The sequence below is a fragment of the Cydia amplana genome, chromosome 6 (genome assembly GCF_948474715.1).
Source record: "Cydia amplana chromosome 6, ilCydAmpl1.1, whole genome shotgun sequence".
In the NCBI taxonomy this organism is placed as follows: domain Eukaryota; kingdom Metazoa; phylum Arthropoda; class Insecta; order Lepidoptera; family Tortricidae; genus Cydia; species Cydia amplana.
Window position 1 is genome coordinate 5,687,474 of NC_086074.1, and position 25,322 is coordinate 5,712,795.

The following is a 25,322-nucleotide window of genomic DNA, read 5'->3' on the forward strand; positions in this document are numbered from 1 at the left end:
CCCCATACGAGCTGATTGAACAAGCTATACACACTTGTGAAGTACGCTTTGTTCACGTTCGATATCGTTCGTTGCGCAAATGGTACTTCCGTATTGTAATAGAGCTCGATCCAGATAAGGAGGTTGGGGGTAGATTCACACAACACCTGTTTAAAACAGTACTGATAACTTTTATAATCAAACTATATTGTTAGGAAAAACCGGACAGGTGCGAGTTGGACTCTGACAGATCGTATTCATAACAAATTCAGATCAGATTCATAATCTGTTATTAAAATCATAATACACCTTTCGTATGTACACACCAATGTAGTGCAATAGAGTGAATTGAGTACAACTTGAATTATCCAAATGCTACGGACTAAGAGCTACGCTGTAGCGCTACGTTGCGCCGCGTATTAGTGAATGAGTATATTATAGGTAATAAATTAATAATATAGGTAATCAGTAGTTATATTGTGTTTATTATAATTTTAAATAAATATTGATAATGGTACTAAAATTGTATCGACTTGGTAAAATTTTACTTACCTAATTATTTGTCAATATTTGTGAATTTGTCAATCAGAAAATATGTTTTACTACTTTGCACCAAATAAACGATCAACTGCCGTATTCGAACTTCAAGATATTCATAAGATACGACACATACTAGATCCATTCTAGATACGTTATAGTTTAGATTTCAACTAGTTCTCTTTTGCAGCGCAATTCGGGCAACCAATGTCACTTTTACGATGGATCGTGTTAGATATCTATTAGACGTGAATTAGATCTCTAAGTAATATCTTGTGGAAATCGTTCAAGAGTATCTCCAGAATCGCGGAAATGTAAAATTTGACAGGTTAGATCTTAAACATATCGTTATTGTATCTTGGCGATGTCTGAAAGATATCTAATAGATGTCTATTACAAAATCCGAATCGGGCCCCAAGAATAGATAGCGCTGAGAGGAGTGGGCGACGACGTGGGCCACCACCCACGGTTTGGCAGCCTGAAGGGCTTTCCACTATATTTATCTAAAAAACCGCAATATATATAGCAAAAACTCCAAAGTTTGTTTAGTGTTCCAGTGGGTATATTCGACATAACAAAGGAAATCGCTTTTGAACAGAACTGTATGAGTCAGTGGAACGTGGAACGATACTTCGAACGTACACTGACATCAAAATGATGTCATTTAGCTATCGTGCATTTCACTCGTACTTGTCTGCCCAAGTATTGGCTTGTCTGTATAAGTATACACAACTACCCACGACATCATTTAGATATCATTTTGATGTTAGTGTACTTACGTTCGAAATGGCCTGATATCCGATGGTCACTTTTCGTCATACGATTGTCGATTAGTAGGTAATAGGTATGCGTTAACCTAAAAATAATATGTTAAAATTATATATAATTTATAGGCACGCAGCAAGGTAGTTCATTACGCCTACGAAAAATGAATAAATCTATATGACTATATTCATTATTGGTTTATAAACGTGCTCCACGTGTATAGTTCGCTAGAGTGTAAATAATAAAATACGTCAGTGACCGCTCGGTGTCACCTCGGGTATCGTAAATAAGGTTATTAAGTGTTCGTAATAACTTTACTTCCTGTGTAACACGAGTCTTCAGAGCTGAGAGCGCAATAGTTATTAGCTTAAGTGTAACTTATATTTTTGGATTATACTGCTACCTTTGCATGAAAAGGTTTCCGTCAATGTTCTTTACAATTTATTACGTCAATACATACATACAAAAAATATGTCTTCAAATGTTACTTAATAAAGCTGAGTTTGTAAGTACTTGCATATAGTTCGCATACCTACTGTTCAAATATAGTAGACTAGACGGTGTAAGCATTGTGTTAGTGTGTCTAATTGCCATCACCCAGTTCTGAATAATAGTCGGTAGTTGGCCTAGAGCCCGTAACGATGTGTTGGATCGATTGGGCGCGGAAGTTAGGATCGTTACCCGCGGAATCAGTTCACTTAGACCTTATGAGGAATGAAATTTCGCGTGAATTGTGAGTAGAAATAACGGAGGATAATTTTATTTATAAGTAATGCAAACTACTTATTTAGGAAAAAACACGGGGATATGCGAGGTACCTACATGATGTTTATTAACCCTTAGCAATACTGTGCTAAGTGAATGTGTATTGTGTACGTCGTACTAAATAACTTTTATTACGGAGCAACAAAAACGCTCTAAAAATTTAGCGTTGTAAAAGCTCTTCTGTATAGCCTATAATTATAAATTCACAACACAGCACATGGCTAAGGGTTGAAAAAACATCCCGTATTATTTCAGCTGTTACTACCTCTTACTCACGTAGTAAGGTCAACTCACCCCTGCTACAAAAAAGGCTTATTGATTTTCAACGTGACCCTTTGTAAAAGCACGCGGACATCTTTGTTTGCTCGCAGCAGACGTGACCTCTTCTATATAAAAACAGTTTTAGGGCGACGTTGTTTATCCTTGCAAATCCCTCTGGAAGGGTTGTAAGGATCCTTTCTTCGGTTTGTCAGGTTAAGCTTGGCCCCTTGTCGGGAAGAAATGCATGCTTCTTATTTCTATTACTCTATAGTCCAAGAGAATCAGGCATGGCTTTTTCGATCCAGAGAATGAAAATAAAAAGTGGTTATCGGTAAATTGTAGAAGCCGATATAAAAATGACGATATAAACGAAGTGTGTAGACAGGAGTCTGTGTAGGCATGTAAGATTATATACAGGATGGTTCCTGTAACAGGAGCAATAAATTTAACTGTAGGCTGTACTCCTCAAACTGACCAGTATTTGTTCAGCAACTTTTAATAATTACTTATGTTTTGATTTTTATTACACTTTAAAGTTTATTCTAAGACGCAATGTATTGCAAATTTTGTTATTTTTGAAGCGTGACAAGCAACGTCAGACACACTGATGTCAGCGTACATTGAAGGCAATATTTATTTTGTATGAAAAAGAGGAAGTCTGAAGGATTCATAATTTTTAAAAGTAGTTTAACAAAAGTTTTATAGTTTGAGGAGTATAATATAGGTATGTTTTAATTATTTGCTCGTGTTACAGGCACGTTATCCACAATATAAGTACCTGTATAGGTACTTATATTTTGGATAAGCCTAAATGAAAAAAAAAGACTGGCTCATCTATTCTCATACAAGGACACTTCCTTTAACGTCTGATGGTGATATGACATTCATGGCAATATAGATTAGATAAGAAACTTTAAGCGAAAATTGAATTGCTCGGCAAATTGCCAAAAAGTGGGTACGCGTTGAGCATATACTTATTACTTACCTATTTCTTGATGGCAAAGTCTCCTACCCTTTATATTGTAAAGACCGAATTCACTTTACTGTATCACAGTAAAGTACCAATTACCGCCTTTTAGTGGATTCCGAGTCCAATCCCTGGCGGGCGCGCTTCAATAGCTTTTAACGACCGACCGTATATCGTGAATAGCGAGTTTATAGCAACATATTATCTAACAAATTTAGTTTCACATTAGCATAAAATATGTTATAGAATAGAAAATAGGTTTATATCTTTTGACCTCTTTGCGTAAATATTCGTAATTAAACTACCATCAGAATTTCTAATACGCGTAAACGATACTTTAAAACTATACCTCATTTAATTAGGCCTAAGTGAACATGAATGAAGTTGAAGGCGTAATCAACTGATGATATGATCGGTATACTTATAGTCGGTATTTTTTTATTGTTAGGCAGGTATACACTTTTATATGATGACATGCAGTTAGCAGTACTAGTTTTTTCGAAACAATTTAGGCCTACCTGTTTAATTGATGACTAAGAAAAAAAACCTATTCAACAACAGGACTTTTGTACATATGTGAGAAAAGTGGAAGACCGTTTTTTAAAAATTGTGTAAAACATTTTCCACAATGAATATCCAGGGATGAAAACGGGGGGGACTACGTTTGTATGGAGAACTGGTCGTCTACTAACCTCTTAAACGTTAAGCTGAATAATTAAGTAATCCATTGGCTAACTGTCTCTTATTTTCATTTCCAGGTACGCAGTCATAATCAACAATTATTAAGCGAAACATTCCAAAGCTCGCTGAAATAACAGGTATTTATGGGACGGAATATTTTGCGATTTTAAGCTAGTGTCGTGCACAGGAAAATGGTTATGTTAGCCTATGGAAATAGGGTTCATTTTTATACGAGCGCCGCTGAAGTTTAAATTCTGAGTTCTAAAGTTGTCTATTGTATTATGATATCGCTAGGTGGTATAGTCTGCGTCAAAAATATGCTTGACTTTGCATCTTATTCCATCGTTATAAGGCGAAAACGGATTTGAATCTATGTATATGTATACATTTATTGGTCTTGAGTCTAATCGAACAATGATAATTTTGAACGCTATGAATATTTATGAGTTATGACAATATCACAGCATTTGAATGTGCGTAATTATGTATTAACAGTCTGCTTCTGGGTAAATGTAAGGATAAAGGAACATGATTCCTTAGTATTGGAAGTATTTTGAGTTTCGAGTCTAATTAGAAGTGTTTAAAGGCAAACACATCTTAAAAAGCCCCTTTTAGGGTAAAAATAGTCTAACGGCGCGATTCGGAAAATGAATAAGAGATTTACTAGATATGAAATAGTAAAGATATGTGACGTTCCACGGCAAAAGGTACCATTGTCTCGGCTGAATATTGAAGCGGCGTTAGTAATAGCGTAAGCCCCAGCCGCCATAAGGTACCTTTTGCCGCGTGGAACGTCACATATCTTTACTATTTCATATCTAGTGAATCACTAATTCATTTCCCGAATCGCGCCGTCATTCTTTTAAAACAAAATGATAATAAGAATGTACTACTTACATTTCATACTGATTTACTGCTTACTTAATCTATCTAATACCTTTAAACGAGCAATTATTGTATGTATATTTATTTATTTATTTATTTATAATGTATATATATTTCGGGGATCTCGGGAACGGCTCTAACGATTTCGATGGAATTTGCTATATGGGGGTTTTCGGGGGTGAAAAATCGATCTAGCTAGGTTTTATCTCTGGGAAAACGCTAATTTTTGAGTTTTTATATGCTTTCCGAGCAAAGCTCGGTCTCCCAGATATTAAAATACAATAACTGACAGAAGAGTCTGTGCGGAAAGAGAAGAGTCGTGGAATGTATAGAGCCCAATACATTACTCGACTCTTCTCTTTCCGAACAGGCTCTAATACTTCTTTAGGTATCCTCAGTACTGTCACGAAATTTGAGAAATGGCGGCGACGAGTCAATGAAAACACTGTGATAATAATTATTTAGGTCTATTGAACCGCAAACGTACCCAATTACGATCACGCTAAACAATATTATATACAGTGTATAGTGTATATTATACACTATGGCAATGTATACATAAATTGTTACATTTAGGTCTAACTAAGCTTCATTGTTCTCGACACTACGTAGCCTTATCCTACCTACACAAGATTTAAAGCACCCAGATTAATATTAATAACAAACGGATTAGGCGGGGCTAAACATTGTAATAGTGTTACAAAATTGTTATATGGTGCCCGGGGGTAACGTGCTATGAAGGACGGGAGATTAAGCAAGATATTGTCTATCGACATATGAGGTAACCTTGTTAAACAAAAACGTTGCCATTTAATACCTTATACCAGTGTACGTAACTATGTTATCACCTATAATGTGAAACATATTATATGTACAATCATTCAGATGTTTTCCAGTCTACTACCACATGACTTCCCTCGGCTTCGTAGTTACGGGTTATTGAGAATGATATATATTTCATGTCTTAAAATCACATCATCATTCTGCGATTTTTTTTAATTGATGAATTTACATATTATTTAACAATTAGAACACGACAAAAAATCACGTTTGTTGTATCGGAGCCCCACTTAAATATTTATTTTATTTTGTTTTTAGTGTTTGATGTTATAGCGGCACAGAAATACATCATCCTTGAAAATTTCAATTGTCTAGCTAATAGCTATCACGGTTCATGAGTTAGTTAGCCTGGTGACTGGTGACAGACAGACGGACAAACAGACGGACAGACAGACAGACAGGCGGACAGCGGAGTCTTAGTAATAGGGTATTACCTTTAGGGCACGGAACCCTAAAAAAAGAAATTTTCCTACCGACCAGGATCACTGTAATTTACAATAAATGTAATTGCGAATTTATATGCGATATATATGTAATTGCCGTAATTGGTATAAATTGATGGTGTTAAAACCGGAAGTTTTACAGTTACCTACAGTATTTGAGAATTGTGAAATGAAATTTCCTGCGTTAAACAACAACAACCAATTAAGCAACAAACTTTTGACAACGGGGTCGAGAATAATAAATTCGATTATAACTTTTATAATAGGATAACCTCATGACCACTGAGTTGGGAAGTATATTGCCTGACAACTTCAACACATGTTTAACGAAAATACCTATCTAAGAAGTGAAGCTGGAGGAATTTATTAATCTTGGGAAGTATAGTATTTATGCATATATTTTTTAAATATAATAGTTTGTCACGAATCACGAACAATTTTTATAATGTTATTGACGAGTGTTGAAAACTTACTGCTACTAAATGCGACATTATACGGGATCATAATCATTAAAAAAAATACAATACGTTTAATTGTCCAACACAGGTATGAATAGTACATAAGTACAGATCTTATAATATTACTTATACAATTTTTTGTCATTAATGAACTGTGACTTCATGCTGTGGTGCACAGTTACCATTAATTATAGTCTAACAAAAATTCGCTTACACTATAATATGTTTTGTCAACTAAATATTTAAATACTTTACTTTTAAAACTTGTCATATCCTCTAAATTTCTTAATTCAATTAATTTGTAATTTAAGTATCTCGTTTAAAACTAATTGCTATACTTCATGTAAAGGTATTGAAGTTACCTACCTATTAAAATAAATAAGTTACCTATCCGATTTTAAACTTTCGTGAGACATATTTTAAACTGTTTAGACGCAACAGTTTCACTCACTTGAAGTTATCTATTCAATAAAAACTAATTATTTGTAGTAGAAAACATATTGTACATGGATAAGTATTACAATATAAAAGAATTTCTTTATTTTTTCCTTCTTTATTTTTGAACGATTGACTAATCCAGTATGAACTAATAATTATGTAAATAGTACCATCTGTGAGCCGTGTTAAAATTGCGCATTGTTCTGCACCAGTGCATCGCTTAGGTATATGCAAGTGTAAACGAGCTGTTGTAAAAGGAGCAATTTCAATGTGTTTAAAGTATTCATATAAAATGCTACTTGTGATTGAACAGTTATTTGAGAAATACCTATATGTAGATAATATAACAAATAAATATATGTAGATATATTAATATAAATAAATATATGTAGATAATATAACAACGCGCGTTAGTTTTCGGTCATCGTCACCGGTACTTTATCTACTAGCGATGATTACTTAGGTACCTACTAATTATAATAGTGTAACCATGGCTATATGATTTAATAAACATTGTAAGCCACTGACAATCAATAGTAAACGATAATAATATTCACTGATGCTAATTCGTTGTTAGTTACTGAAAATACAAAGCCTTCATTAGCTCCGTTTAATGGTAAAATAGTCCTCGGTCGGTATATTCCAATTCTGTAAAACTATTTCAAGTGTAATATATTCTAATATTTTATATTTGTTCTTACCTAGGTATATAGTCTGATAAAGAACAATGAAATCACTTAACATAGGTATTAAATTGCTGCGTCGGTCATAAACTAATCTCTCTTTATTGGGGTGCGCCTATTAATTTGGCGCATGATACTAGGTAGGAGTAACGATACCCTAAGCAATGGATGTCTTTGTCTTGTGAGGCTTATTCGTTGCTTCAGATATATGACAAAATGTTTTATATTGTTGAAATACCGATAATAATCCAGGCTAAATATGACATTTCAATTTTTGTAGGTTACTCGGCAATCCCCAAAACCTTTTGTTACTTTCCAGAGCCTATAAATGGAGTGCATAATAGCCTTGTCATTACAGTTCCACAAAACTTGCAGTGGGTAATAGCTAAAGGCGAACAACTGCGAGAATAGTTTGGTTAATTTCCCTGCTGGGGCAACGTAATAGTAGATTGTTCCGGCCACAGTTCTGTTTGTGTACGTGATAATTGCGCCGCTTTTGGTAAATTCCCAAAATGAATACAGCGTATTGTTAGATAGTTTATGTTTAAATATCTAGGTGTTATTAATTAAAATCTGTCACATCTACATAACTAACAAGCCGTTTTGAGAATCGTTTCTCTCTATGCAGTATGCACCTTTTTGATATTTGTGTTAGAGAATGATATTGATATGAAATCAAAGGTTTCGTAAGTTTTACGAATACCTAGTTAATTGAAATGCATACAAGTGTGTAGATATTGTGTATGAAAAAAGGATTAACGTAATTGCTTTTGATTTAGAAGTTTTAATTATTTGCCAAAAAATGTAGCAGACAGGCAGTGAAAGTCTATGTACCTGGACGTACCTACCTACATACAATTTACTAAGAGTGAAACTTATTATGAGCTGAGAATTCTGAGAAATAATTATTGGTAAATATGTATTAAACTTTTTTTTAGTCCTTATAAATAAATGACTGGATGGGAAAATAATATAAAATAGAAATAGTAAGTAGTCTAATTACATTTTATTTTTCCTGATTACTATCATTAGAATGTCATTTAAAATGCAAGTTTTTGCCACCTAAGTTACATTTCAACTCATTTAGATACCGAGAAGTGGGTATAACTTGCAAGAAACGAATATATTCAGAAAAAATGGCAACAGGCCAGTTGAACCTTAATAAAGCTCGTGAAACCGTAAAAAATCTTCCCATTTCCAAATTAAATTTAGAATGTTCCTTGCGATTTACTTTCTCAAAATTTGATTTATTAAGCTAATTGATTTTGACGAAGTGAAGTAAAAGGTCACGACTCACGTCTTCAATAGCTAATCTACAAAGGTCGAATCTGTCCATACAATAAAGAGGTCAGGGGGAGGCATGACTTGTCATAACGCCTTATAAAGTTAATCAACACAGTAAGACCATTAGTTCCACCACGGAACATGCTTTACACGGAATTTCGACGGCGCCCTTTCCCTTAAGTGGCGTCTGGCAGCCGTGACATTAAAAATACATAAAATTTGATACATTTTCCTAGCTAACTATAGCTAAATAAATGGACTATCTATCCATCTATTTATCTATGGTGAGGAAAGAAGCCTATTTAAAGCATTGTGTCCATGTGACCGACTCGATAAAATAGTATTAGTAACACATAGTTCAACGCAGCAGCCTGAGAAACCTAGTGCTGCATATAAATTATATATCATATAACATAAAAAAAGATATGCTACCACGTGACAGGCATAGCCTTGTGTGGGGCCGCAGGCTTTTGACAAATGTTACTAAGGTTTTTTTTAAACATTTTTTAAATCTGACCTCTGACACAGGTCTCTCCAGCTGACTTTACATTGTAATATGCCTGTGCCTACGATAAGCAAGAGTATTGCCCTAATTAACACACATGGCCTTACTTCCTAGCCAAGTGTGTTGTGGTCATAAGATGATTTAACTTTAGCAATTTCAGCATTAATGCATTAGTGCCATAAAAGTTCTTCCTTATTATGTAATAAATGTGTATAATTAATATACTTCTGGCTCGGACCAAGATAAACATAATTATCATAATGAGTCTGTCTTATCTCTTTATATTTCAGCCAGGCCTGATAGAAAGAAAGAATATACATTTATTTACGTCAAACCTAACCAGTTCATTACATAGAATGCATAGATGAGATAGACGTTAAAAAGCACCCACAATCCTTCTGATCGCACATTACTTGAATACAAGAGAAAATTAGTATAAAGCAGAGCTAAATCGGCTAAAAGCTCGTGCTCAGTGCGGAGCTTCAATTTATTGCGCCAAAGGCCACTTGAGCTAACACCTTTTCGCTGTTGTTTGAGGCAAACTAGCCCGACTAGCCGTGTGTGCACAATGGAGCGCAGTGAGATGGGCACTACGGGCAGGCTTAACGCGACGGTCCCTGCACCACTACCACCAGTTTGGCACTGGACATAAACGCCACCGAGAACGTAATTTACTTTCACTGCATCTCTCTCGTACTCGCATATCAGTGCGAGCAAAATGTGTAGAAAGTAAATTACGTTCTCGATAGCGTATATGTCAGTTTTGACACTATCAGTGACTCATGGTACGGGCTCAGGACTTACTTGTACTATATGTGTATCAAATAAAATGGAAGCTTGATGATTTCTATACTAGGTTTGCTTGCTTTGCACGGGCGTTTAGTAAATAAGATAAAAGCCGTGACCGTGGCATGAGAAACCACCTCAAAAGGGTCCGAATAGTGACTAAAAATAAGCGAGTAGAATGGTAGATTTAAATGATAAAATATTTAGATTTATCGGGTTTGACCGGGCGGTCAGCCTGGGGCTGCCATAGGGCTGGGCAGGCCTCGATATAGTATTTAAATGTTAGCATAAAAAACTAGGTCCAATTGCTTATAATAATTATTGTTTTCTTATGCCATTGTTATTATTTACATTTATTGAAGTCTAAAGGTACTTGAATATAAAGTAGGTACTACTTTATATTCAAGTACCTACCTACATATATAGTAACTAATATATGAAGGTAGGTACTTGAAGAATACCTAGTGTGCGGTATGTGTTAATTAGTTTCCCTTAAAACAAGTATCCATTATTTTATTTAACAATAAATGTAATTTATTCTTATAAATAAAAACTTTCCGCTGATATTTAAAGTGCTCCTGAAAACGACCAAATGGGAACAGAATGTGGCTCATAAAATATTCCTTCTTATTTTATAAAATAAACATAAATCTAGATGTTATCGTTTCTTTGAGTAATAAAAGCCTTTACTTATTCTTAACAAGTTTGTGCAAAAACGTGGACTTTTAAAATAAACACAGTTTCTTTCTAACTCGCTTGAAAATATAATGAGCTAAATTCTATTCTACGAGTAAACCTAGGAAACCAACTTATTTAAACAAAATAAATGAATTAGACTCTCACATTATTACAGCCATTATATTCGGCGGCGTTGTTCAACTCACCCTTAATTTATTTATACGAGATTTAATCATCATTTATTGCAGCCATTTACGAAACGCAAAGTTTTATTATTCACAATTACTGGAGCGTCAAGCAATATTCGTCTTAATCCAGCTTGTACGAAATGTGGCGGCTCAGAAGAAATCTCCATCTGAATGAAAGTGTTCTCTTCCATTATGTGGCTCGCATCTCCGGCATTATTGCGAGTTCGACACAATGAGACGACGCGGTTCTTGAAAAATGAGCAGCCTATACCTGTTGCTCCTGGCAAACAGCCCTCTAATACCATTGAATATCGTATCTTTGAAATGGATCACCGCAAAAAGTATTTTTCGGCGTATCAAACTAAATAGTTGAAATGAAAAATCAAGATTGGATTGAGTGACGCGGCAAACCTTTACTGCTACCGACATGTGGACATAAGAATACTTCCAAGCGGCGTTGTATGCCACCGTGACGATAGCGAGCCATAGGTAAATATCATTTGGAAATGATTACATAAGGGTACACAATTACATTTTCCGATACCTACCACATATTTCATAGAGATTTATTTTAAAATGTAAAGGTACTTAACACTCGCAAAATACTAGCTTCAATTTTACTCATAACTGTCTTGGTTTGTGAAAGTTGAACAAATTAGATGTCGGAAGAACTTTGCGCTAAACATTTATTTACAGATTTAAAGTCAGAAAGCTACGTAAACCGAGTTCTGTTTGTTCTTGCTTGGATTGAAAAAGTTTTATAGAAAACCGGAACGCTGCACGCCAATGCATTCTCCTCATACATGACGGCACTAGAAAGTAAACCGACCAGTGTAATGGTTGGAGACATTGAGTGTGTGTAGGGTGCGGTGACAAGTCGATCCACATAGGGTGGCTCGAGCCGGCAGAGCGTCGAGTGATTGCCTATTGTGCTCGAGTTCAGACCGACTTCATTCGGATCAGGTTATGCCACTCATTGTAAATTTATTTAAGCTGTTTTGACTGTTGTAAATCGGCAATGTACCTAAAGTATACAGCTTCGTTTTGTATTTTAGAAAAAAAAGTAAATGCATGATACCGACAACATGAATAATTCATTGTGATATCTAATTCATGATATCTAAATTGGATTTGCTTCTGAATTTATGTTTTGAAGTTGTTCAATTTCCGTAGCAAGGGATTTTCACGGACCTTTTTAATCCATAATGAGGAAAAGGGTATTTAAGTCATGAATATTTGAAAATGATTACTCTTCAACTGTTTACTGCGGATGCGCTTAAAAGTGGCCAATCGAATGTTTTTTGTGCGCCGGTTCATTTTTGCGCTTTGCCGGTTGCATACCTACAAAAGACAGCCGGAGTCCGCCATGTCAACCTAATCTCCAAAATTGGCACACACGCTTGTTATTTTTATGCAATCGACTGCTATCTGATTTTTGAAACCAGAGAGGAAACTAGGTCCTTGTACATTAGTATGGTGGTAAAAAGTCGTCGTAGTCTGATTTCAATTAAATTCAATTCAAATATTTATTAATAAAATTTCAATTTTATACGTTATAATAATTGAAGGGATGTTTACAAAAACAACATAACTGCTTAGAGTGGTTGACACTTTTTTAAGAACATTGTTAATCGTTTCAGGTGTCAACCAGTGTAGTCAGTTATGTTGTTTTTGTAAACATACCTTCAATTACAGTACATTACTATTCAATATTTATATTACATTATTATTTTGAAAGGCTCTCGGATTATATTCGAAGGATTATCTACACTCGTAGGTACACTCATAGTACTATGATAGTACCTTTTAGAACATGGAAAATTATGACTTTTCCTAAACCACTCCGCTAAATCTGGGCCACCCCTAAGCCACTGATTTATTCTTGGTAGTTCCTGACACACGTAAGTTCCATGTTTCAAAATTACCTGCGGTAGGTACTTACGAGTGTATATTTTACGGTGCTGATGGTGCAATAAATTCAATTTTCTTTGTTGATAAATTTTGTTTGTTGACTTTAAAGCAAAAGTGCATCCAAGAGAAGAATTATAAAATACCTTTAAACACCACAGTTCAATTAAGGTTGTGGTGCTAAATGAACGTCGTTTTATGCAGATCGCAACGGCGGGTGTTGTTTGCCTTCAATTATAACTTGACGCGGAATGCCGGGGAATAAAACAATGGGAGGTTTACAGCTAAGGGTATTATGGCGACGGGACAAAGAGTTTTAAATGCGACGAAAATTTTGTACGTAGAATCTAGAGTACAGACCATTTCATGCTTAGTGTTTTGGTGCGACAGTCATTAGGTTTAAAAACCCCATTGAATAACTTGGTTGGTAGTATTAAGGGTTAACATTCTAGACAGATTAAAAAAACCATAACTATGAAAAATCAAAAGAGTTCTACAAACATATGTGACCTTACTTCTCCCTCCGATTTCCTTCTCTAACGAAAAAGAGGTTAAATAAAGATATTGTTACGTGTTAGGTACACGTAATGTACGTTGTGCATCGCTTATATGTTTCTATAGCTAACAAACATATGACCAAATTTAATTGAGAAGTGGTGCAAACAAGAATGATTTTCTTTTTGTTTGTTTGAACTAAATAATATTATAGGCTAATGTATCTTGTTGGATAAGATAAGATAATATAATGATTTATTTGCTTTAACATGGTGCATTAAGTTGACATAATCAGTATAAGCAGGCAGTATAGCCAAGGGCAGCATGCAAGTATTGATCTTAAAATTAAACTACTGGCATGTGTAAGTACGCTTTAGTTAGTCGCCAGGATCGTGGTTAAAAAAACCCCAATAATTGAACTCAATGAAGCGGAAACAAAGTTCATTAAGCGCTACCAACTAATCGCATGATCCAATCGAGTTAATATCGGCCTCTGGGAATATCGTCGATTTTAAAAATCCCAGCATTTATTTAAAAACCGCTAAAAATTGCTTACCATAAAAAATCTACGTAAAAGAGACTTGAATATTTAAATATGAGACGAAAAGAAAAAGAAGTTCACCTTACTTTTTTGTCAAAGAATTTTATTCAGGTGTACTGAATCGAAAATTTGTTTTATCTTCGAAGATCGTACTCAAGGTCAATTCCAGAATGAAAACTGGGCGAATAAGTATTACGTTGTGTGTATCGTACTAATGTAGGTACTTATTGGTTTGTGTGCGCCAAGTTATTTTAATCCCTAGTAACATTTAGTATTTTGACTGTCTAAAATACTTTACGACCATATGATACGGGTTGTTTGGTACGTGCAACGATTTAAAAGGGTGATACCTGAGATATAATTAATTGAACAAACCAAATTTGCATGTCTTAAGCCGCGTTTTCACTTATTGTTCTGAGCAAACATTTTGTTTTAAGCAAATGCTTGCTCTGCCCATTAAAAAATATAGGAGCAAGTATTTCCATTCAGCGAACGAACAAAGGATTGCTCGTTCAAGTGTTCAGAACACTAAGTGAAAACGCCCCTTACCCGATTTTGGTATTTTTTAATCATTAAAACTTTACAGAATTGGATACTTTGTACCTATTATTGTTGTTTGAGTCCGTTCAAATACTTTTTGAAATATGCCTGATATAGCTCTTTTTTTAAGGTAATGCTCATTCACATTTATGACTAATATCTGAACTTAGGAAAATAATAAAGAAATTTACTAATAGTACATTACTAGACTGCAACCACGTTATATTTCTAAAAATTATTAGATTTTGACCAGAACAAAATCTAATCTCTTTAAAGTCATATACCTATATATTTATTATTGAAGAAGCTATCACCCCTACCAATCAATCTGTATAGGTAAGTACCTATAATGAAATTTTGGCATGATCATAAGTAAATTATTCATGATCTTAATTCATAAAAGTAGGTGATATGATAATATCATATTATTATTATTGTTTATTTATTGTTTTCAAGTTGAGCTTCGTGATCATTGTGTAATAATTAAACACTAGGTAATGTAAATTAGACACTGTCTAGGCATCCTTCACATGTGTTGCTAAGCTTAACGCATACACGTTATCTGCCTGGCCTGACTGACGGATTGCATGCCAGACTGGCTTACTACTACGGGTGCGGCACTTGTGTTTCTACTAAACTAGCATCCAGGGGCCCATTTCTCGAACGGTATTAGACTTATATTATTAGTCCACGAATTTTCAAGTCGTATGGGTTACCATGGCAACACACTAAGTATATCAGACTAATACCGTTCGAGAAATGGGCCCCAGGTTGGTTGTTATAAACACTAGCCTGCTGACTAATACTGATTTAGAACATGAAAGTACTTACTTATTAATGAAAATATTCAAAAGGTTAGGTAATGTTCCTGAGATTGAAAGTAAAATTGACGACTACAATTATATCTAATTATATTATAATATTAATGTAATGTAATTATAATAATTTACCATTTTCCTATAGAACGTCTAATTAACCGGTTGAAATCTAAAACTCGATAATGAGAAATTCAAGAGTAATAAGTTCTATTTACTGTGTATTCTAATATGTAGTCTCGAACCTGAATGTTATGATTGAAGGGTTGGAAAAGGCGTGCAATTCGTCTTATTCTATTCTATTCTAATGGTAAACGTATACCGTAGCGTAGGCGTAAGTAACAGGCTAAGGTATTTGCTTACCATAAGGCGCAATTTTTCAAACGCAAATGAGCAGTGTTCAGATCCACGGGAAAATAAAAGTCAGTTCAAATATTAATTAACAATAATTACAAAAAAATCTGAACGATTTGAAAAAACTTTTGCTCAAGAAAATTCAACATTTCGAATTAAGTAACTCATGCGTATGTTCAGTAAAGACGCAGCCACCAATCTCTGGGCGATTACACTGAAATACTTTTGATGCAAATTTCTAAAATAATCCATCTGGTTTGTCCGATCTTTGGGCTTTGGGCTTTGGGCTTTGGGCTTGTCGAAAAATGTTATTTCCCGCGTGTAATGGCATGGAATTTATCTCGCCCAGACGTAAAAGGGAACGGTCTAGTTTGATTTCTTCACGAAGGTTGAATTGAGCTCAATTTTTCTTCGTATTTTTGAAATGAAGAAATCACAGGTGGGGTCTTAGTTGAAACAGTTCGTTTCAACTATTACGTTACAAATTAATGGCGAATAATTAGTGTTATTATCTATTGATATGTATACTTACATATCCCATTAGGGAGACAGATTCTGCAACCAAATTAAAATAATATCATCCAATTAATACAATCAAGAAACATTTTAGCCACCGACCTTATTACACTCTAGGAATAACGGTTTTACCCCCACGGAAGTTATAACCTGAATATTCGAAACCGATGAAGTTTTTGACTTAAGTATACCTAACTAACATTTAATAAATAAACATAGTTTAGGACCAGGTGCTCAGACTACTGTCTAGAGTATTATAAAGTGTTTACGAAAGTAGTAACACACAAAGATCGGCTTTATTTGATATTATTCTCAGTGCCTCTTGTTAGCATATATGTGATGTACAGTCACCTGCAATCATATGGTACACAAAAAAGGCCGCAAAAATATATGACGCGCTCTTATTGCGCTATAAATAAGACGTACTTATCGGATATTTTGCGGCCTTCATTCTGTAACATATTATTGCAGGTGACTGTACAGTATGTGCATGCTTTAGTCGCCAGGATCGTGGTTTAAAAGTCCCGATAATTGAACTAACTACTGAAGCGAATACAAAGTGAATTATTTAAGTGCTTCTAACTAATCACATGATCAAATCGAGTTAATATCGACCTCTGGGAGTAGCGTTGATATAAAAGATTTAGGCATTTATTTAAAGGCCGCTGATAGATTGATATACATAAAAAACGATACGTAAATGAAACTTGAACATTTAAATATGAGATATAATGAAATAAAGTTAATGTTACTTTTTTCGTCAAAGAATTTTATTGGGGTTTACAAATTTGTTTTATATTCGAAGATCGCTCTCAAGGTCAATTCAAGAATGAAAAGGCGAAAAGGTGTATCGTTGGAATCGTATTGTTTTGTGTGCGTCCTGTTCTTCTATGTAAATGGAGAGTTTTATAAATTTACTTTTGTATTATATTTTTTGAGACCAGGTCAGTGTCAAGACTGTCAAGCATATCACCCACCTATTAATATGCGGGTACATAGCGCATGGACTTGGACTCTTGCAACTCAATTTATTTTGTACCCAAGCTAATAAAACTACTCTATGTATATGTTGAATTGAATTATGTTTAACACGTTCACTGTTCCGACTGTTAACTGTCAACCTTGGCCTTTTAACAGAGGCTTGCCGTGACCCATATGTGAAGCACGGGACTGTGAACGTCTTCACACTCGTATGTGAAATCACACCACATAAATAAGAGGTGTTTCGTTCTGCAAGTGTTGCCCTTATTCCGAATGTCACGCAAGGGTTGAGTATTAGGTATAGACAGCCACACTGCGCGGCGTAGTACGGTACGCCCTAGAGTGTTTATGCTTTCCGGATTGGCAATTTTGAATGTCATTTTTAAACTGTTGCCCAAAGCCCTTGCTACACGGTCGCCGACAAGCCCCTCAGACCGCGTGGCCTTGGTCTGGACGGACCGTGTAGACAGTTGTTTCCAACAAAATTTGACCAAAACTGACCAAGGACAGACCAAGGTCAGACGGTTAGAAGGCTTGTCGGCGACCGTGTAGCAAGGGCTTTAATACCATTAGAATCCAAAAAGATACTCGTGTCACTATACACGCGACTTTGATGACATTTTGTTCTTGATGAGATTTAATATTACAAAGGCTGTAATCCGGGCGCCCGGCGTCCCGCGGCGGCCCGGAACGTGGCCCGGCATCGGGAAAACTTTCATTTTATCACATTTGTTACCCGGACCCTGAATTAATTTTATGTTACCTACCTCTAGACTTAATTAGACAACGCGAAATATTCCGCTTGCGTTCACTGCTTTTGTAATAAAAATAAGGTTTTTTTTTAACGCTATCCAAGTTAAGATAAATAAGGTTATTTCATTGAAATAATAGCAAGTCTGAAAATTCTCAATTTATTTTTTTAAAGTTAGTTTTAAGTTGAACTTATTATTCAATTGGCTGAAGCTGAAGAGCATAAGGTTAATAATAATCACGTAAAAAACCGGCCAAGTGCGAGTCGGACTCGCGCAAGGAGGGTTCCGCACCATCAACAAAAAACAAGCAAAAAAACGGTCACCCATCCAAGTACTGACCCCGCCCGACGTTGCTTAACTTCGGTCAAAAATCACGTTTGTTGTATGGGAGCCCCACTTAAATATTTATTTTATTCTGTTTTTAGTACATCATCTGTGAAAATTTCAACTGTCTAGCTATCACGGTTCGTGAGATACAGCCTGGTGACAGACGGACGGACGGACGGACGGACGGACGGACGGACGGACGGACGGACGGACGGACGGACGGACGGACGGACGGACGGACGGACGGACGGACGGACAGCGGAGTCTTAGTAATAGGGTCCCGTTTTTACCCTTTGGGTACGGAACCCTAAAAATGAAGAAAAGTAACATCAATCTGAGGTGTTCACATATTTTCATATCCTTAATATTCAGTCCACTGAGGCGACGAGGGTTGTTGCTGAACATTATGAATATTTATCAGGCAACATTACTAACCTAACCTTACCTAATTTACTCTCAATAAAAACAAAATCACTTTTTAGGTAGCCAAGCTAATTACATACTGTTTTCCTTGTATGCATTCAATTAGAGGATATTATATTATATATTAATATTAGAATATTTAATTCAAGATTACTTACCTTTAAAAATAATACAGTAAGATAATGTTATAAAACTCACAGGCGAATTAGAACGTAGACTGACATCAAAATGATGTACTCGTAGTCCAGTTATGGTGCATTTCGCTTGAACTTGTCCGTACATGTACTGGCGCGAGTGAGACGCACGATACCTAATTAAAGGATCTTACCTTGACACTTTTTTCTTAACTCTAATACTTTTCTCAAGAATTAAAAAAAACCGTCAACCGGGACATATTTCATACCAAAAGGGGGGGTTGCGGCAGGGGGAGGGGTTCGGATGCTAGTGTACGTAAAGCACCATACCCAAAGGTATCATACTACATTCATAAAAGGCTGGCTATAATTTGTTTTTCAAAAAACACAATATCCGAATCACAAGTACAAATGTTTATTTAATTTATTTAAAAGTTTTTGCACGGTGATGAATATACAGTGACAAAAGTCGGACTTAATGCACACGGCATTCTCTACCAGTCAACCTTTAGGCCAAACAGAGAAGCATAGTTGGTGCGGGGTATGTAAAGAACACTAAAACTTGACGCTTAAAATTAATTGGCACAAATATAAATGTGATATAAAGATAAAATAAATATATACAACAATAAAATGTTCCTCAAAAGATTCAGTAAAAGGAGTACGAGTAAGGTAAGCCAACGGTATCGGGGCTAGTTATGAATTTTAAATCACTAGCCGGCCTGCACTACCAGTATGTTGAAACGTTGACGGCCGGCACAAAACGTTGCCTGCTATGAAATTCGTTAATTATTTAACAGTGTCTGATGTTATGTTAGTGTATAGTACGAGTACGTGTATATTTCACAGGAGAAATCGAAGTTAGTAAAGCCAAAGCGTTACCTAAACATTATTTCTCCAAAATATCAGTTTTTTAATTAGGTACCTATCGTACGCCAAAAAAATAACTCGTAACCTTTTGTAATATTCGAATTATATAAATTTTGAATAAACATTTGTGATAAGAACCGGATACTTAGGTATGCATTTTGTAAAGAAAATGGACGCACGTTATAAAACTTTTGAAAATCAAATCAATGTATTAGATATGCATTTATTTGTCTAACTTTACAGTACAATATAATTGGATTAAGTTTTCAAAACAATTCAAATAATTAATTGCGCGGCTATTAACACAATGCTATTTTGGTATTACTAGCTGTAACAAATCTGATCGACGACCAATAATCCAAAATAAAAATAAATACGCTTTATTACAATCAAATAAATGTTCAGCGTGAAATATAAATTGCCGATGCGAGATATGTTATCTAAAATTCAAATGGATACGAGTGCGAATTGCAGGAACATCGTTATTCTACATTGCGGGACAGTTGACACGAATTATGCGACGCGAGTAGTTTACCCAACGGACTAGTGTTGAGTCGCTCACTCGTGAGGCACCTCATTTGTACCACTCATTTTGTTAATTTGTCGCAGTACTTCGTACCGCAAAAATGTCTTACTTCACTCCTCTATTCATTTTACTTGATTCTAAAATTATCTTTCTCCTAAAAGTTCTATTCTTAACCTCCAGAATTGCACTCCAATTAAATGTTACTATTTATTTATTTATAAAGGAAGTGATGAATACATAAATATGTATATACATTAAATATTTTTGTCGCCGTTGGAATTAATGGAATAGTCGACGCTGAAAATATGCTAGTACCTCACCTCATTTGAAGTAAGACATTATAACACCTCATTTTAGAAAATGAGGTACTCATACAAACTCATTTTAAATTGATGTCCTACCCATCACTACAACGGACGGATTGGCAGTGCCGAGGTGTGGGAGTAAATGTCACGATTAAATGATTTACGTGAATTGCGTCGGGATTACTTTATTGTGTATTAGACTCCGAGTGAGGATCTATTTAGAATCGGTGTTTGGAAATCTCTTTATCATCTTTGTATACCTACATATAGGTACACAATCTTTCTATGCAGGCAACTATCATTAAAACCGTTATAAGTGATGAACGTTTTATGAATATAAAATAAGGACCCCTAGATAAGGTCAAATACCTACATACATAGAAGGCATGAAAACTAGAATGATAATATAAATATTGTAATATTTACCTACCGTTCGGTGGTTAACCTAAAAAGTAAAAAAAAAACAGTTACTTAAAATAAAATTGTGTTTAATTAATCAGATATATATGGTCAATCAATCGCATGCAAATCATCATTTACTCCAAATGTGTATGCAAATTAAAATTTACCGCTACGCCATAATACTCGTATTAATAATCGTAAGTTGCACTAACAATACCTGGTTTAGACAATGTTTATTCATTGATAGTGAATCAACAACATTCGTTTGTTTAATTATAGTTAAACTACTGTTTAAACTCAACTAACTAATCAAACAGTGGTATTGAAAGTATGTATTTATACTAAAAGCAAGATAGGTAATTAATACATATTATGATAATGTCAACGGAAATGATGCTGTTTTTTCCAAGAGGATATTTTTGAGTAATTTATTTAACCTAATTTGGTTTAGACTTTTACTTATATGCAAAGCAGTTTCCTTGTGTCAAAAAGAGACGCAATTAGGCTCTAATAATCTTAAGTTAGAGGGGTTCCCCTCATCTGGCATAATATTGTTCGTCAGAAATACATTTCGCATAACATGTATCGCAGAAACACTTTTAGTCGAATGATAATTTTGCATAACTATTACTTGGCATTACTATTTACTACGTATACAATACATTTTGCAGCATATCATTAAGCAGAATATTACTGTTGCCGACTTTCATTTAGCATAATTTTATGTACCATAACCATCCTGCAGCATATTACTCTTATTATGGCATAATGATTTTGATGACACTTCTGCCAAGTAACATTGTGCAATACAAAACAACAAAACTCATTTATTGCACAATAAGTGTTATAAAATGAATATAAAACTAGAATTAAGTACAACTAATACTAAAGCTAAAAAATTAAAAATACCTATCAAAATTTTGCGCCTTTGGTAAGGTGCCCATCACGCAGGCAGCGTTCCCGCGCTGGATTGCTATGGCCAATCTTTGCGCGAGAAAGCTGCCTGCGCGAGGGTCACCTGTGGCCTGCCTTAGGCGTTTGCTGAGCGCCTTGTGGAGCCCCCGAGCCCCCCTTCCCCACAGACCTAGTGTCTCGACGCCAAAGGCTACAAATTCGTAGTGTGCGCCGAGACAACTATATTTATTCGCCTTGAAGCGTTCTCGGGCGTCAGCCGCCGCCCCGGCCTGTTTGCTGGTGGCTGAAATGTAGGACGCCGCCAGCGTATCTGCGCAGGTGGCGTCCCACACCAGCGCGCGGCCCATCCGCCAGGGGATCAACGACATCCCGTCGGGGCGCTTGCCGTCATCCCTTGCGATCTGGGGCTCCAGAGCCGCAGGGACTTCGGCGCTGACGAGCGCTCTCCTCAGGATGTTGAGGGCGGCATGACGGGATAGGCGGCCGGCGCCCCAGGAGCAGGCGAGTCCGTGGTGGCCAAGGCGGTCAACAGGGGCCCCACAAGAGGCGCAGCTGTGATCTACACATACATCGGCTCCGACCCGGAGTCCAATAGCAATTCTTAAAGTGTTTGGCTCGATGAAAGTGCCGGTATTGGGTGATGGGTAGGCGTGTAGCCATTGTCCAGACTCTGGTCTGGACACAGCTAAGAGCCTTGCGCGGTCCCTTCCCGACGAAGTGTCAACTAGGGATTTCATAACGGCGGTGCAAGCTAAGTTGTCCCAGGCCCTTTGCATCTCGGGTCTAGGTGGAACATCTGGCAGTTTAGCTAGCCAGGCATTCTTGGCCTCATCCAAGCACGCGATCTCGCAGTTTGTTGTTTTAAGGATTTTACCTGCGAGATCAGACGTGCTATGGATTGAGGACAAGAATGCCGGCAGAGCAACACTCGATATTGTACGTGTTCCTAAACCGCCAAACCTAATGGGCAAAGAAGCTTGGGTCCAGGCCGGTTCGTTAAAACGGACATTTAAAATCGATTCTAGTTGTGATTTAAGGAGACTATCGATAGGTTGGACTAAACTAGCGAATTTCCAGATAGGGCAGCAACGGAGCAAGTACGTGAATTTGGGAACCAACAAACAAAATTTTAAAATAAATAAGGCCGAATGACTGCTAATTTTGATTAAGCGATCTGAATTAACACGAAATTTAGAAATAGATTTGGCCAAAACAGACGGAATAGCTTCATCGAAAATGGGGGAGCCGAGAAGGTCGAGATTATCCTTTGCTAAGATTTTAATGTTTGGGGCTAAACTCGAAAAACTTTGAAGTACAGCTTTTACTGGCAATACAAATATATGTCAAAAAACTTTCTGCAACACATTAGTAACTCAAGTTAGAGTTATGATGTCTCAACCTTTTACTTGCTTACTATGCTAATGAAGGCTATTATTGGTGTATAGTGATGCGTACTTAAATTTGCACTTAGTACACAACTCATGAATCTCATGATACTGAAATAACAGTGAAGGACAAAATTAGTGATGTATACTAACTTCAAAAGTGATCTCGGAACTTAATTGTTTCTAAGGATACATTGAGCGTGTTATTTTTCCAGACCAAAAGCAGATTTGAGTGTAATTCATTATAATACATATAAAAAATCATAAGGTTTGCCGTAGCTGGATAATAATTTATATCGAATTTTATAAAACTCGAATACTCAAGTCACGAAAACATGAAATTGTTCGCGTCTAGAAAGGTTCTCAAAGATACTAAAAACTTCCTTTTCTTTCACAGTCGGATTCTCAAATTGGGTCGCTCACAGCAAAGAGGCTCGTGTTGAGCCTATTTTGTGGGCGTTTGACACATTTGCTGCACTTATTTGAGCGTAAGCTTTGAAAGCACACAGTGACGTACATTTGGCATCTGGGGGCACGACAGTACTTCAGCCAAGTCGAGAAAAACAAACAAAGGAACGCAGCCGTACCCTCTTTGGCGAAGCCGACATGGCATTTTCATGGCGTTTTTAGTTCTCACAGCCCTGTAACTTCATTTATTTTATTCGAAATAAAAATCGAAATTCAATGCCTAAGTTTAGTATCTATTCCTAGGCATTTTATTTTATATGTACCTATAAAGAGCTGTCGTAAAAAAGATACGAACGGTCCTCTCATCCTGTGGTTGTTTAAATTCGCATTCTGCTCATATCGCCAACCTTTCAATGAATACAAATGCTACCCTTCCTTTTACGGCTTTAGTCGAGATGACATCATGTAAGTAATGTTGTTTCGGTGGTTTTAATACCTTAAGCGTTATTTTGTACGAGCCGTGAGTCTAATTATATTTTTCATGAGCTGTTTAATTGAACTATCATTAAAAAAAAAAGGTATATAGGTGTATCCCATAGAAGGTAGGATCCTATAGAAGTGGTATACGCGTGCCTCCATGAGGGACAAAATATAGGCAATGCGACACTATGATTGGTCGAATTTATTTGTTGCCCACCATAATCCATACTAATTTATGGTGGGGAATAAAAAAAATGTGAGACTGTGACAAGGACAAACAATAATAGCGCTTTCACTGCTACTACTGAAAGATACATAAGACTATCCCGTTCGGTCATTTCCCCCCACCATGGTATATCCTAATTTACGTAGGTACAGTCAATTGTAAAAATATGGGTGCACATATCATATTAAAAAATATGTACCTTAGCTCTTATGTCAGCGAATTAAGAACTATAGGACATATTTTTGAGTAAAATGTATGCACCCATATTTTTACACTTGACTGTACATGTACCTACACGCATCGTTTCTTTTTTGTATTAATTAAAATAATCCACAAGTTTATCCTCTAGCCACCCAGAGACCTATATAATAAAAATAAGGTCTCCTCCATTTCACTAAACTTTGAATCTTTATTTTATTATTTTTATATCCTCTTCTTCTGTCCTCGTTGCATAAATTTTTTGAGACGGTACGATATACCTTTGCTCAGAGTACTTATACTACTATAGCAGCATCTGCGGTTAGTAACAGTAGATTAATCCTAGAATGCATTATAAATTAATAATGCGTACTTGAACAAAGCTGTGTTAGGGAAAGTAAGTTTAAAGATAAATACTCAAGTCAACAGGATTTGGCTGTCAACAAAAAACTCCATCGAAGTCTTCAAGTAACACATTGCAACTTAGTTGCTACGGGGTTTAGTAAAGTTTTTATCAGTACGTGTTACCTCTGGGAGGCGCCTAAGGGGTCAAGACAATAAAACTCAAGTGTATAGTTCAGTAAAACTTTTAGCTGTCCCGTTTGGTAATCTGAAGAATTTACTTCCCCAATAACTTTACACGATATATTCTTTCAACGAACTTAGAGCCTTCCTTAC

At 35.9% G+C, this 25,322-nt stretch overlaps 1 protein-coding gene across 2 annotated transcripts in view; it reads left to right on the top strand.

Moving 5' to 3' along the window:
- The window catches only part of LOC134648673 (leucine-rich repeats and immunoglobulin-like domains protein 2), a 145,650-nt gene that overhangs the window by 63,961 nt on the left and 56,367 nt on the right, over positions 1 to 25,322 (top strand). Inside the window, exon 2 of one of the 2 annotated variants that reach the window (XM_063503169.1) lies at positions 4,033 to 4,092. The exons of the other annotated variant lie outside the window; for it this stretch is intronic. The gene's annotated coding sequence lies outside the window, so the exon portion shown is untranslated. The remainder of the gene's footprint in view (positions 1 to 4,032; positions 4,093 to 25,322) is intronic. 2 annotated transcript variants of the gene reach the window in all.